Below are 12,387 nucleotides of genomic sequence, written 5' to 3' on the forward strand. Positions count from 1 at the left end.
AATCCATAAATTGAGACATTGTGCTGGAGCCAGCAGCTTACGGCCATACCAGCCTGAGCACGCCCGACCTCGTCTGATCTCGGAAGCTAAGCAGGGCTGGGCTTGGTTAGTACTTGGATGGGAGACTGCCTGGGAATACCTGGTGCTGTAAGCCTTTCATTTTCATGTCATTGAACCGCTTTTGATCCAGAGAAGGGGTGTATTAAAAGACCAAAAGCAGCTACCCATTAATGAGGGCACATTAACGACACTGCTTTTGGCTCTTTTCCAATGTCTTGTGCTGCTAGCTGATGCAACCTACACCACACAAGGGCCTGAGTGACCGGCTGGGGCCACTTACACCACATCAGGGCCTGTGGCTCTGGCTGAGGCCACTTACACCACACCAGGGCCTGTGGCTGCTGGCTGAGGCCACTTACACCACACCAGGGCCTGTGGCTGCTGGCTGAGGCCACCTACACCACACCAGGGCCTGTGGCTGCTGGCTGAGGCCAATTACACCACACCAGGGCCTGTGGCACTGGCTGAGGCCACTTACACCACACCAGGGCCTGTGGCTCTTGCTCAGGCCACTTACACCACACCAGGGCCTGTGGCACTGGCTGAGGCCACTTACACCACACCAGGGCCTGTGGCTGCTGGCTGAGGCCACCTACACCACACCAGGGCCTGTGGCTGCTGGCTGAGGCGACTTACACCACACCAGGGCCCTTTTGCTGCTGGCTGAGGCCACTTACACCACACCAGTGCCTGTGGCTTCTGGCTGAGGCCACTTACACCACACCAGGGCCTGTGGCTGCTGGCTGAGGCCAATTACACCACACCAGGGTCTGTGGCTCTTGCTCAGGCCACTTACACCACACCAGGGCCTGTGGCACTGGTTGAGGCCACTTACACCACACCAGGGCCTGTGGCTGCTGGCTGAGGCCACTTACACCACACCAGGGCCTGTGGCTGCTGGCTGAGGCCACTTACACCACACCAGGGCCTGTGGCTGCTGGCTGAGGCCACCTACACCACACCAGGGCCTGTGGCTGCTGGCTGAGGCCACTTACACCACACCAGGGCCCTTTTGCTGCTGGCTGAGGCCACTTACACCACACCAGTGCCTGTGGCTGCTGGCTGAGGCGACTTACACCACACCAGGGCCTGTGGCTGCTGGCTGAGGCCACTTACACCACACCAAGGCCTGTTGCTCTTGCTCAGGCCACTCACTTCACACCAGGCCCTGCGCTTCTGGCCGAGGCCATCTTCACCAAACCAGGTCCTGTGCTGGTTCCTGAGGCCATCTTCAACAATCCAGGGCCTGTGCTGTTGGATAAATGCCAAACTGAGCCTTTGGGTTAGGGTATTATGCAAACATGCAGGTATGGTTATAGGATTGTCTTCGTAACTTCAGGTACTTGCCACCTAATCACTTGAATCCATAAATTGAGACATTGTGCTGGGGCCAGCAGCTTACGGCCATACCACCCTGAGCACGCCCGACCTCGTCTGATCTCGGAAGCTAAGCAGGGCTGGGCTTGGTTAGTACTTGGATGGGAGACTGCCTGGGAATACCTGGTGCTGTAAGCCTTTCATTTTCATGTCATTGAACCGCTTTTGATCCAGAGAAGGGGTGTATTAAAAGACCAAAAGCAGCTGCCCATTAATGAGGGCACATTAACGACACTGCTTTTGGCTCTTTTCCAATGTCTTGTGCTGCTAGCTGATGCCACCTACACCACACCAGGGCCTGAGTGACGGGCTGGGGCCACTTACACCACATCAGGGCCTGTGGCTCTGGCTGAGGCCACTTACACCACACCAGGGCCTGTGGCTGCTGGCTGAGGCCAGTTACACCACAACAGAGCCTGTGGCTGCTGGCTGAAGCCACTTACACCACACCAGGGCCTTAGTTGCTATTGAGGCCACTTACACCACACCAGGGCCTGTGGCTGCTGGCTGAGGCCACCTACACCACACCAGGGCCTGTGGCTGCTGGCTGAGGCGACTTACACCACACCAGGGCCCTTTTGCTGCTGGCTGAGGCCACTTACACCACACCAGTGCCTGTGTCTTCTAGCTGAGGCAACTTACACCACACCAGGGCCTGTGGCTGCTGGCTGAGGCCAATTACACCACACCAGGGTCTGTGGCTCTTGCTCAGGCCACTTACACCACACCAGGGCCTGTGGCACTGGCTGAGGCCACTTACACCACACCAGGGCCTGTGGCTGCTGGCTGAGGCCACTTACACCACACCAGGGCCTGTGGCTGCTGGCTGAGGCCACTTACACCACACCAGGGCCTGTGGCTGCTGGCTGAGGCCACCTACACCACACCAGGGCCTGTGGCTGCTGGCTGAGGCCACTTACACCACACCAGGGCCCTTTTGCTGCTGGCTGAGGCCACTTACACCACACCAGTGCCTGTGGCTTCTGGCTGAGGCGACTTACACCACACCAGGGCCTGTGGCTGCTGGCTGAGGCCACTTACACCACACCAAGGCCTGTTGCTCTTGCTCAGGCCACTCACATCACACCAGGCCCTGCGCTTCTGGCCGAGGCCATCTTCACCAAACCAGGCCCTGTGCTGCTTGCTGTGGCCATGTACAACACACCAGGCCCTGTGCTGGTTCCTGAGGCCATCTTCAACAATCCAGGGCCTGTGCTGTTGGATAAATGCCAAACTGAGCCTTTGGGTTAGGGTATTATGCACACATGCAGGTATTGTTATAGGATTGTCTTCGTAACTTCAGGTACTTGCCACCTAATCACTTGAATCCATAAAATGAGACATTGTGCTGGAGCCAGCAGCTTACGGCCATACCACCCTGAGCACGGCCATACCACCCTGAGCACGCCCAACCTCGTCTGATCTCGGAAGCTAAGCAGGGCTGGGCTTGGTTAGTACTTGGATGGGAGACTGCCTGGGAATACCTGGTGCTGTAAGCCTTTCATTTTCATGTCATTGAACCGCTTTTGATCCAGAGAAGGGGTGTATTAAAAGACCAAAAGCAGCTGCCCATTAATGAGGGCACATTAACGACACTGCTTTTGGCTCTTTTCCAATGTCTTGTGCTGCTAGCTGATGCAACCTACACCACACAAGGGCCTGAGTGACCGGCTGGGGCCACTTACACCACATCAGGGCCTGTGGCTCTGGCTGAGGCCACTTACACCACACCAGGGCCTGTGGCTCTGGCTGAGGCCACTTACACCACACCAGGGCCTGTGGCTGCTGGCTGAGGCCACTTACACCACACCAGGGCCTGTGGCTGCTGGCTGAGGCCACCTACACCACACCAGGGCATTAGTTGCTGGCTGAGGCCAATTACACCACACCAGGGCCTGTGGCACTGGCTGAGGCCACTTACACCACACCAGGGCCTGTGGCTCTTGCTCAGGCCACTTACACCACACCAGGGCCCGTGGCACTGGCTGAGGCCACTTACACCACACCAGGGCCTGTGGTTGCTGGCTGAGGCCACTTACACCACACCAGGGCCTGTGGCTGCTGGCTGAGGCCACCTACACCACACCAGGGCATTAGTTGCTATTGAGGCCAATTACACCACACCAGGGTCTGTGGCTCTTGCTCAGGCCACTTACACCACACCAGGGCCTGTGGCTCTTGCTCAGGCCACTTACACCACACCAGGGCCTGTGGCACTGGCTGAGGCCACTTACACCACACCAGGGCCTGTGGCTGCTGGCTGAGGCCACCTACACCACACCAGGGCCTGTGGCTGCTGGCTGAGGCCACTTACACCACACCAGGGCCCTTTTGCTGCTGGCTGAGGCCACTTACACCACACCAGTGCCTGTGGCTTCTGGCTGAGGCGACTTACACCACACCAGGGCCTGTGGCTGCTGGCTGAGGCCACTTACACCACACCAAGGCCTGTTGCTCTTGCTCAGGCCACTCACATCACACCAGGCCCTGCGCTTCTGGCCGAGGCCATCTTCACCAAACCAGGCCCTGTGCTGCTTGCTGTGGCCATGTACAACACACCAGGCCCTGTGCTGGTTCCTGAGGCCATCTTCAACAATCCAGGGCCTGTGCTGTTGGATAAATGCCAAACTGAGCCTTTGGGTTAGGGTATTATGCAAACATGCAGGTATGGTTATAGGATTGTCTTCGTAACTTCAGGTACTTGCCACCTAATCACTTGAATCCATAAATTGAGACATTGTGCTGGAGCCAGCAGCTTACGGCCATACCACCCTGAGCACGCCCGACCTCGTCTGATCTCGGAAGCTAAGCAGGGCTGGGCTTGGTTAGTACTTGGATGGGAGACTGCCTGGGAATACCTGGTGCTGTAAGCCTTTCCTTTTCATGTCATTGAACCGCTTTTGATCCAGAGAAGGGGTGTATTAAAAGACCAAAAGCAGCTGCCCATTAATGAGGGCACATTAACGACACTGCTTTTGGCTCTTTTCCAATGTCTTGTGCTGCTAGCTGATGCAACCTACACCACACAAGGGCCTGAGTGACCGGCTGGGGCCACTTACACCACATCAGGGCCTGTGGCTCTGGCTGAGGCCACTTACACCACACCAGGGCCTGTGGCTGCTGGCTGAGGCCACTTACACCACACCAGGGCCTGTGGCTGCTGGCTGAGGCCACCTACACCACACCAGGGCATTAGTTGCTATTGAGGCCAATTACACCACACCAGGGTCTGTGGCTCTTGCTCAGGCCACTTACACCACACCAGGGCCTGTGGCACTTGCTCAGGCCACTTACACCACACCAGGGCCTGTGGCACTGGCTGAGGCCACTTACACCACACCAGGGCCTGTGGCTGCTGGCTGAGGCCACTTACACCACACCAGGGCCTGTGGCTGCTGGCTGAGGCCACCTACACCACACCAGGGCCTGTGGCTGCTGGCTGAGGCCACTTACACCACACCAGGGCCCTTTTGCTGCTGGCTGAGGCCACTTACACCACACCAGTGCCTGTGGCTTCTGGCTGAGGCCACTTACACCACACCAGGGCCTGTGGCTGCTGGCTGAGGCCACTTACACCACACCAAGGCCTGTGGCTCTTGCTCAGGCCACTCACATCACACCAGGCCCTGCGCTTCTGGCCGAGGCCATCTTCACCAAACCAGGCCCTGTGCTGCTTGCTGTGGCCATGTACAACACACCAGGCCCTGTGCTGGTTCCTGAGGCCATCTTCAACAATCCAGGGCCTGTGCTGTTGGATAAATGCCAAACTGAGCCTTTGGGTTAGGGTATTATGCAAACATGCAGGTATGGTTATAGGATTGTCTTCGTAACTTCAGGTACTTGCCACCTAATCACTTGAATCCATAAATTGAGACATTGTGCTGGAGCCAGCAGCTTACGGCCATACCACCCTGAGCACGCCCGACTTCGTCTGATCTCGGAAGCTAAGCAGGGCTGGGCTTGGTTAGTACTTGGATGGGAGACTGCCTGGGAATACCTGGTGCTGTAAGCCTTTGATTTTCATGTCATTGAACCGCTTTTGATCCAGAGAAGGGGTGTATTAAAAGACCAAAAGCAGCTGCCCATTAATGAGGGCACATTAACGACACTGCTTTTGGCTCTTTTCCAATGTCTTGTGCTGCTAGCTGATGCAACCTACACCACACAAGGGCCTGAGTGACCGGCTGGGGCCACTTACACCACATCAGGGCCTGTGGCTCTGGCTGAGGCCACTTACACCACACCAGGGCCTGTGGCTGCTGGCTGAGGCCACTTACACCACACCAGGGCCTGTGGCTGCTGGCTGAGGCCACCTACACCACACCAGGGCATTAGTTGCTATTGAGGCCAATTACACCACACCAGGGTCTGTGGCTCTTGCTCAGGCCACTTACACCACACCAGGGCCTGTGGCACTTGCTCAGGCCACTTACACCACACCAGGGCCTGTGGCACTGGCTGAGGCCACTTACACCACACCAGGGCCTGTGGCTGCTGGCTGAGGCCACTTACACCACACCAGGGCCTGTGGCTGCTGGCTGAGGCCACCTACACCACACCAGGGCCTGTGGCTGCTGGCTGAGGCCACTTACACCACACCAGGGCCCTTTTGCTGCTGGCTGAGGCCACTTACACCACACCAGTGCCTGTGGCTTCTGGCTGAGGCGACTTACACCACACCAGGGCCTGTGGCTGCTGGCTGAGGCCACTTACACCACACCAAGGCCTGTGGCTCTTGCTCAGGCCACTCACATCACACCAGGCCCTGCGCTTCTGGCCGAGGCCATCTTCACCAAACCAGGCCCTGTGCTGCTTGCTGTGGCCATGTACAACACACCAGGCCCTGTGCTGGTTCCTGAGGCCATCTTCAACAATCCAGGGCCTGTGCTGTTGGATAAATGCCAAACTGAGCCTTTGGGTTAGGGTATTATGCAAACATGCAGGTATGGTTATAGGATTGTCTTCGTAACTTCAGGTACTTGCCACCTAATCACTTGAATCCATAAATTGAGACATTGTGCTGGAGCCAGCAGCTTACGGCCATACCACCCTGAGCACGCCCGACTTCGTCTGATCTCGGAAGCTAAGCAGGGCTGGGCTTGGTTAGTACTTGGATGGGAGACTACCTGGGAATACCTGGTGCTGTAAGCCTTTCATTTTCATGTCATTGAACCGCTTTTGATCCAGAGAAGGGGTGTATTAAAAGACCAAAAGCAGCTGCCCATTAATGAGGGCACATTAACGACACTGCTTTTGGCTCTTTTCCAATGTCTTGTGCTGCTAGCTGATGCAACCTACACCACACAAGGGCCTGAGTGACCGGCTGGGGCCACTTACACCACATCAGGGCCTGTGGCTCTGGCTGAGGCCACTTACACCACACCAGGGCCTGTGGCTGCTGGCTGAGGCCACTTACACCACACCAGGGCCTGTGGCTGCTGGCTGAGGCCACCTACACCACACCAGGGCATTAGTTGCTATTGAGGCCACTTACACCACATCAGGGCCTGTGGCTCTGGCTGAGGCCACTTACACCACACCAGGGCCTGTGGCTGCTGGCTGAGGCCAATTACACCACACCAGGGCCTGTGGCACTGGCTGAGGCCACTTACACCACACCAGGGCCTGTGGCTCTTGCTCAGGCCACTTACACCACACCAGGGCCTGTGGCACTGGCTGAGGCCACTTACACCACACCAGGGCCTGTGGCTGCTGGCTGAGGCCACCTACACCACACCAGGGCCTGTGGCTGCTGGCTGAGGCGACTTACACCACACCAGGGCCTGTGGCACTGGCTGAGGCCACTTACACCACACCAGGGCCTGTGGCTCTTGCTCAGGCCACTTACACCACACCAGGGCCTGTGGCACTGGCTGAGGCCACTTACACCACACCAGGGCCTGTGGCTGCTGGCTGAGGCCACCTACACCACACCAGGGCCTGTGGCTGGTGGCTGAGGCGACTTACACCACACCAGGGCCCTTTTGCTGCTGGCTGAGGCCACTTACACCACACCAGTGCCTGTGTCTTCTAGCTGAGGCGACTTACACCACACCAGGGCCTGTGGCTGCTGGCTGAGGCCAATTACACCACACCAGGGTCTGTGGCTCTTGCTCAGGCCACTTACACCACACCAGGGCCTGTGGCACTGGCTGAGGCCACTTACACCACACCAGGGCCTGTGGCTGCTGGCTGAGGCCACTTACACCACACCAGGGCCTGTGGCTGCTGGCTGAGGCCACCTACACCACACCAGGGCCTGTGGCTGCTGGCTGAGGCCACTTACACCACACCAGGGCCCTTTTGCTGCTGGCTGAGGCCACTTACACCACACCAGTGCCTGTGGCTTCTGGCTGAGGCGACTTACACCACACCAGGCCCTGTGGCTGCTGGCTGAGGCCACTTACACCACACCAGGGCCTGTGGCTGCTGGCTGAGGCCACTTACACCACACCAGGGCCTGTGGCTGCTGGCTGAGGCCACCTACACCACACCAGGGCATTAGTTGCTATTGAGGCCAATTACACCACACCAGGGTCTGTGGCTCTTGCTCAGGCCACTTACACCACACCAGGGCCTGTGGCTCTGGCTGAGGCCACCTACACCACACCAGGGCATTAGTTGCTATTGAGGCCAATTACACCACACCAGGGTCTGTGGCTGCTGGCTGAGGCCAATTACACCACACCAGGGTCTGTGGCTCTTGCTCAGGCCACTTACACCACACCAGGGCCTGTGGCACTGGCTGAGGCCACTTACACCACACCAGTGGCTGTGGCTCTTGCTCAGGCCACTCACATCACACCAGGCCCTGCGCTTCTGGCCGAGGCCATCTTCACCAAACCAGGCCCTGTGGTTCTTGCTCAGGCCACTTACACCACACCAGGGCCTTATTTGCTATTGAGGCCACTTACACCACACCAGGGCCTGTGGCTCTGGCTTAGGCCACTTACACCACACCAGGGCCTGTGGCACTTGCTCAGGCCACTTACACCACACCAGGGCCTGTGGCTGCTGGCTGAGGCCACTTACACCACACCAGGGCCTGTGGCTCTTGCTCAGGCCACTTACACCACACCAGGGCCTGTGGCACTGGCTGAGGCCACTTAGACCACACCAGGGCCTGTGGCTGCTGGCTGAGGCCACTTACACCACACCAGGGCCAGTGGCTGCTGGCTGAGGCCACTTACACCAAACCAGGGCCTGTGGCTGCTTGCTGAGGCCATCTTCACCAAACCAGGCCCTGTGCTGCTTGCTGTGGCCATGTAAAACACACCAGGTCCTGTGCTGGTTCTTGAGGCCATCTTCAACAATCCAGGGCCTGTGCTGTTGGATAAATGCCAAACTGAGCCTTTGGGTTAGGGTATTATGCAAACATGCAGGTATGGTTATAGGATTGTCTTCGTAACTTCAGGTACTTGCCACCTAATCACTTGAATCCATAAATTGAGACATTGTGCTGGGGCCAGCAGCTTACGGCCATACCACCCTGAGCACGCCCGACCTCGTCTGATCTCGGAAGCTAAGCAGGGCTGGGCTTGGTTAGTACTTGGATGGGAGACTGCCTGGGAATACCTGGTGCTGTAAGCCTTTCATGTCATTGAACCGCTTTTGATCCAGAGAAGGGGTGTATTAAAAGACCAAAAGCAGCTCCCCATTAATGAGGGCACATTAACGACATTGCTTTTGGCTCTTTTCCAATGTCTTGTGCTGCTAGCTGATGCCACCTACACTCACCAGGGCCTGAGTGACCGGCTGGGGCCACTTACACCACATCAGGGCCTGTGGCTCTGGCTGAGGCCACTTACACCACACCAGGGCCTGTGGCTGCTGGCTGAGGCCACTTACACCACACCAGGGCCTGTGGCTGCTGGCTGAGGCCACCTACACCACACCAGGGCATTAGTTGCTATTGAGGCCAATTACACCACACCAGGGTCTATGGCTCTTGCTCAGGCAAGTTACATCACAACAGGGCCTGTGGCTGCTGCCTGAGGCCACATACACCACACCAGGGCCTTAGTTGCTATTGAGGCCAATTACACCACACCAGGGTCTGTGGCTCTTGCTCAGGCCACTTACACCACACCAGGGCCTGTGGCACTGGCTGAGGCCACTTACACCACACCAGGGCCTGTGGCTGCTGGCTGAGGCCACCTACACCACACCAGGGCCTGTGGCTGCTGGCTGAGGCGACTTACACCACACCAGGGCCCTTTTGCTGCTGGCTGAGGCCACTTACACCACACCAGTGCCTGTGGCTTCTGGCTGAGGCTACTTACACCACACCAGGGCCTGTGGCTGCTGGCTGAGGCCACTTACACCACACCAGGGCCTGTGGCTCTTGCTCAGGCCACTTACACCACACCAGGGCCTGTGGCTCTTGCTCAGGCCACTTACACCACACCAGGGCCTGTGGCTCTTGCTCAGGCCACTTACACCACACCAGGGCCTGTGGCTGCTGGCTGAGGCCACTTACACCACACCAGGGCCTGTGGCTGCTGGCTGAGGCCAATTACACCACACCAGGGTCTGTGGCTCTTGCTCAGGCCACTTACACCACACCAGGGCCTGTGGCACTGGCTGAGGCCACTTACACCACACCAGGGCCTGTGGCTCTGGCTGAGGCCACTTACACCACACCAGGGCCTGTGGCTGCTGGCTGAGGCCACTTACACCACACCAGGGCCTGTGGCTGCTGGCTGAGGCCACCTACACAACACCAGGGCATTAGTTGCTATTGAGGCCAATTACACCACACCAGGGTCTGTGGCTCTTGCTCAGGCCACTTACACCACACCAGGGCCTGTGGCTCTTGCTCAGGCCACTTACACCACACCAGGGCCTGTGGCACTGGCTGAGGCCACTTACACCACACCAGGGCCTGTGGCTGCTGGCTGAGGCCACTTACACCACACCAGGGCCTGTGGCTGCTGGCTGAGGCCACTTACACCACACCAGGGCCTGTGGCTGCTGGCTGAGGCCACTTACACCACACCAGGGCCTGTGGCTGCTGGCTGAGGCCACCTACACCACACCAGGGCCTGTGGCTGCTGGCTGAGGCCACTTAGACCACACCAGGGCCCTTTTGCTGCTGGCCAAGGCCATCTTCACCACACCAGGGCCTGTGGCTCTTGCTCAGGCCACTTACACCACACCAGGGCCTGTGGCACTGACTGAGGCCACTTAGACCACACCAGGGCCTGTGGCTGCTGGCTGAGGCCACTTACACCACACCAGGGCCTGTGGCTTCTGGCTGAGGCGACTTACACCACACCAGGGCCTGTGGCTGCTGGCTGAGGCCACTTACACCACACCAGTGCCTGTGGCTTCTGGCTGAGGCCACTTACACCACACCAGGGCCTGTGGCTGCTGGCTGAGGCCAATTACACCACACCAGGGTCTGTGGCTCTTGCTCAGGCCACTTACACCACACCAGGGCCTGTGGCACTGGCTGAGGCCACTTACACCACACCAGGGCCTGTGGCTGCTGGCTGAGGCCACTTACACCACACCAGTGGCTGTGGATTCTGGCTGAGGCGACTTACACCACACCAGGGCCTGTGGCTGCTGGCTGAGGCCACTTACACCACACCAGGGCCTGTGGCTCTTGCTCAGGCCACTCACATCACACCAGGCCCTGCGCTTCTGGCCGAGGCCATCTTCACCAAACCAGGCCCTGTGGTTCTTGCTCAGGCCACTTACACCACACCAGGGCCTTATTTGCTATTGAGGCCACTTACACCACACCAGGGCCTGTGGCTCTGGCTTAGGCCACTTACACCACACCAGGGCCTGTGGCACTTGCTCAGGCCACTTACACCACACCAGGGCCTGTGGCTGCTGGCTGAGGCCACTTACACCACACCAGGGCCTGTGGCTCTTGCTCAGGCCACTTACACCACACCAGGGCCTGTGGCACTGGCTGAGGCCACTTAGACCACACCAGGGCCTGTGGCTGCTGGCTGAGGCCACTTACACCAAACCAGGGCCTGTGGCTGCTTGCTGAGGCCATCTTCACCAAACCAGGCCCTGTGCTGCTTGCTGTGGCCATGTAAAACACACCAGGTCCTGTGCTGGTTCTTGAGGCCATCTTCAACAATCCAGGGCCTGTGCTGTTGGATAAATGCCAAACTGAGCCTTTGGGTTAGGGTATTATGCAAACATGCAGGTATGGTTATAGGATTGTCTTCGTAACTTCAGGTACTTGCCACCTAATCACTTGAATCCATAAATTGAGACATTGTGCTGGGGCCAGCAGCTTACGGCCATACCACCCTGAGCACGCCCGACCTCGTCTGATCTCGGAAGCTAAGCAGGGCTGGGCTTGGTTAGTACTTGGATGGGAGACTGCCTGGGAATACCTGGTGCTGTAAGCCTTTCATTTTCATGTCATTGAACCGCTTTTGATCCAGAGAAGGGGTGTATTAAAAGACCAAAAGCAGCTCCCCATTAATGAGGGCACATTAACGACATTGCTTTTGGCTCTTTTCCAATGTCTTGTGCTGCTAGCTGATGCCACCTACACCACACCAGGGCCTGAGTGACCGGCTGGGGCCACTTACACCACATCAGGGCCTGTGGCTCTGGCTGAGGCCACTTACACCACACCAGGGCCTGTGGCTGCTGGCTGAGGCCACTTACACCACACCAGGGCCTGTGGCTGCTGGCTGAGGCCACCTACACCACACCAGGGCATTAGTTGCTATTGAGGCCAATTACACCACACCAGGGTCTGTGGCTCTTGCTCAGGCAAGTTACATCACAACAGGGCCTGTGGCTGCTGCCTGAGGCCACATACACCACACCAGGGCCTTAGTTGCTATTGAGGCCAATTACACCACACCAGGGTCTGTGGCTCTTGCTCAGGCCACTTACACCACACCAGGGCCTGTGGCACTGGCTGAGGCCACTTACACCACACCAGGGCCTGTGGCTGCTGGCTGAGGC

The 12,387-nt window shown here is 58.1% G+C and overlaps 6 non-coding genes and 2 pseudogenes across 6 annotated transcripts; all 8 read left to right on the top strand.

The window, feature by feature from the left end:
• Window positions 1-35: 35 nt before the first annotated feature.
• Window positions 36-154, top strand: LOC146676356 (5S ribosomal RNA; annotated as a pseudogene).
• A 1,302-nt stretch (window positions 155-1,456) lies between these two features.
• Window positions 1,457-1,575, top strand: LOC146676357 (5S ribosomal RNA). Its single transcript, XR_014911266.1, has one exon. It is a non-coding gene; the product is annotated as a 5S ribosomal RNA (ribosomal RNA).
• A 1,242-nt stretch (window positions 1,576-2,817) lies between these two features.
• LOC146676358 (5S ribosomal RNA) lies at window positions 2,818-2,936 on the top strand (annotated as a pseudogene).
• Window positions 2,937-4,191: 1,255 nt separating this feature from the next.
• On the top strand, window positions 4,192-4,310 carry LOC146676359 (5S ribosomal RNA). The gene has a single exon (XR_014911267.1). It is a non-coding gene; the product is annotated as a 5S ribosomal RNA (ribosomal RNA).
• Window positions 4,311-5,330: 1,020 nt separating this feature from the next.
• Window positions 5,331-5,449, top strand: LOC146676360 (5S ribosomal RNA). The gene has a single exon (XR_014910831.1). It is a non-coding gene; the product is annotated as a 5S ribosomal RNA (ribosomal RNA).
• A 1,020-nt stretch (window positions 5,450-6,469) lies between these two features.
• Window positions 6,470-6,588, top strand: LOC146676361 (5S ribosomal RNA). The gene has a single exon (XR_014910810.1). It is a non-coding gene; the product is annotated as a 5S ribosomal RNA (ribosomal RNA).
• Window positions 6,589-8,908: 2,320 nt separating this feature from the next.
• Window positions 8,909-9,027, top strand: LOC146676362 (5S ribosomal RNA). Its single transcript, XR_014911268.1, has one exon. It is a non-coding gene; the product is annotated as a 5S ribosomal RNA (ribosomal RNA).
• A 2,670-nt stretch (window positions 9,028-11,697) lies between these two features.
• On the top strand, window positions 11,698-11,816 carry LOC146676363 (5S ribosomal RNA). The gene has a single exon (XR_014911269.1). It is a non-coding gene; the product is annotated as a 5S ribosomal RNA (ribosomal RNA).
• The last annotated feature ends 571 nt before the right edge of the window (window positions 11,817-12,387 follow it).

This window comes from Rhamphochromis longiceps, linkage group LG3 (assembly GCF_057381845.1).
Source record: "Rhamphochromis longiceps isolate RC_006_pf linkage group LG3, R_longiceps_female_GT1.1, whole genome shotgun sequence".
Lineage (NCBI taxonomy): Eukaryota > Metazoa > Chordata > Actinopteri > Cichliformes > Cichlidae > Rhamphochromis > Rhamphochromis longiceps.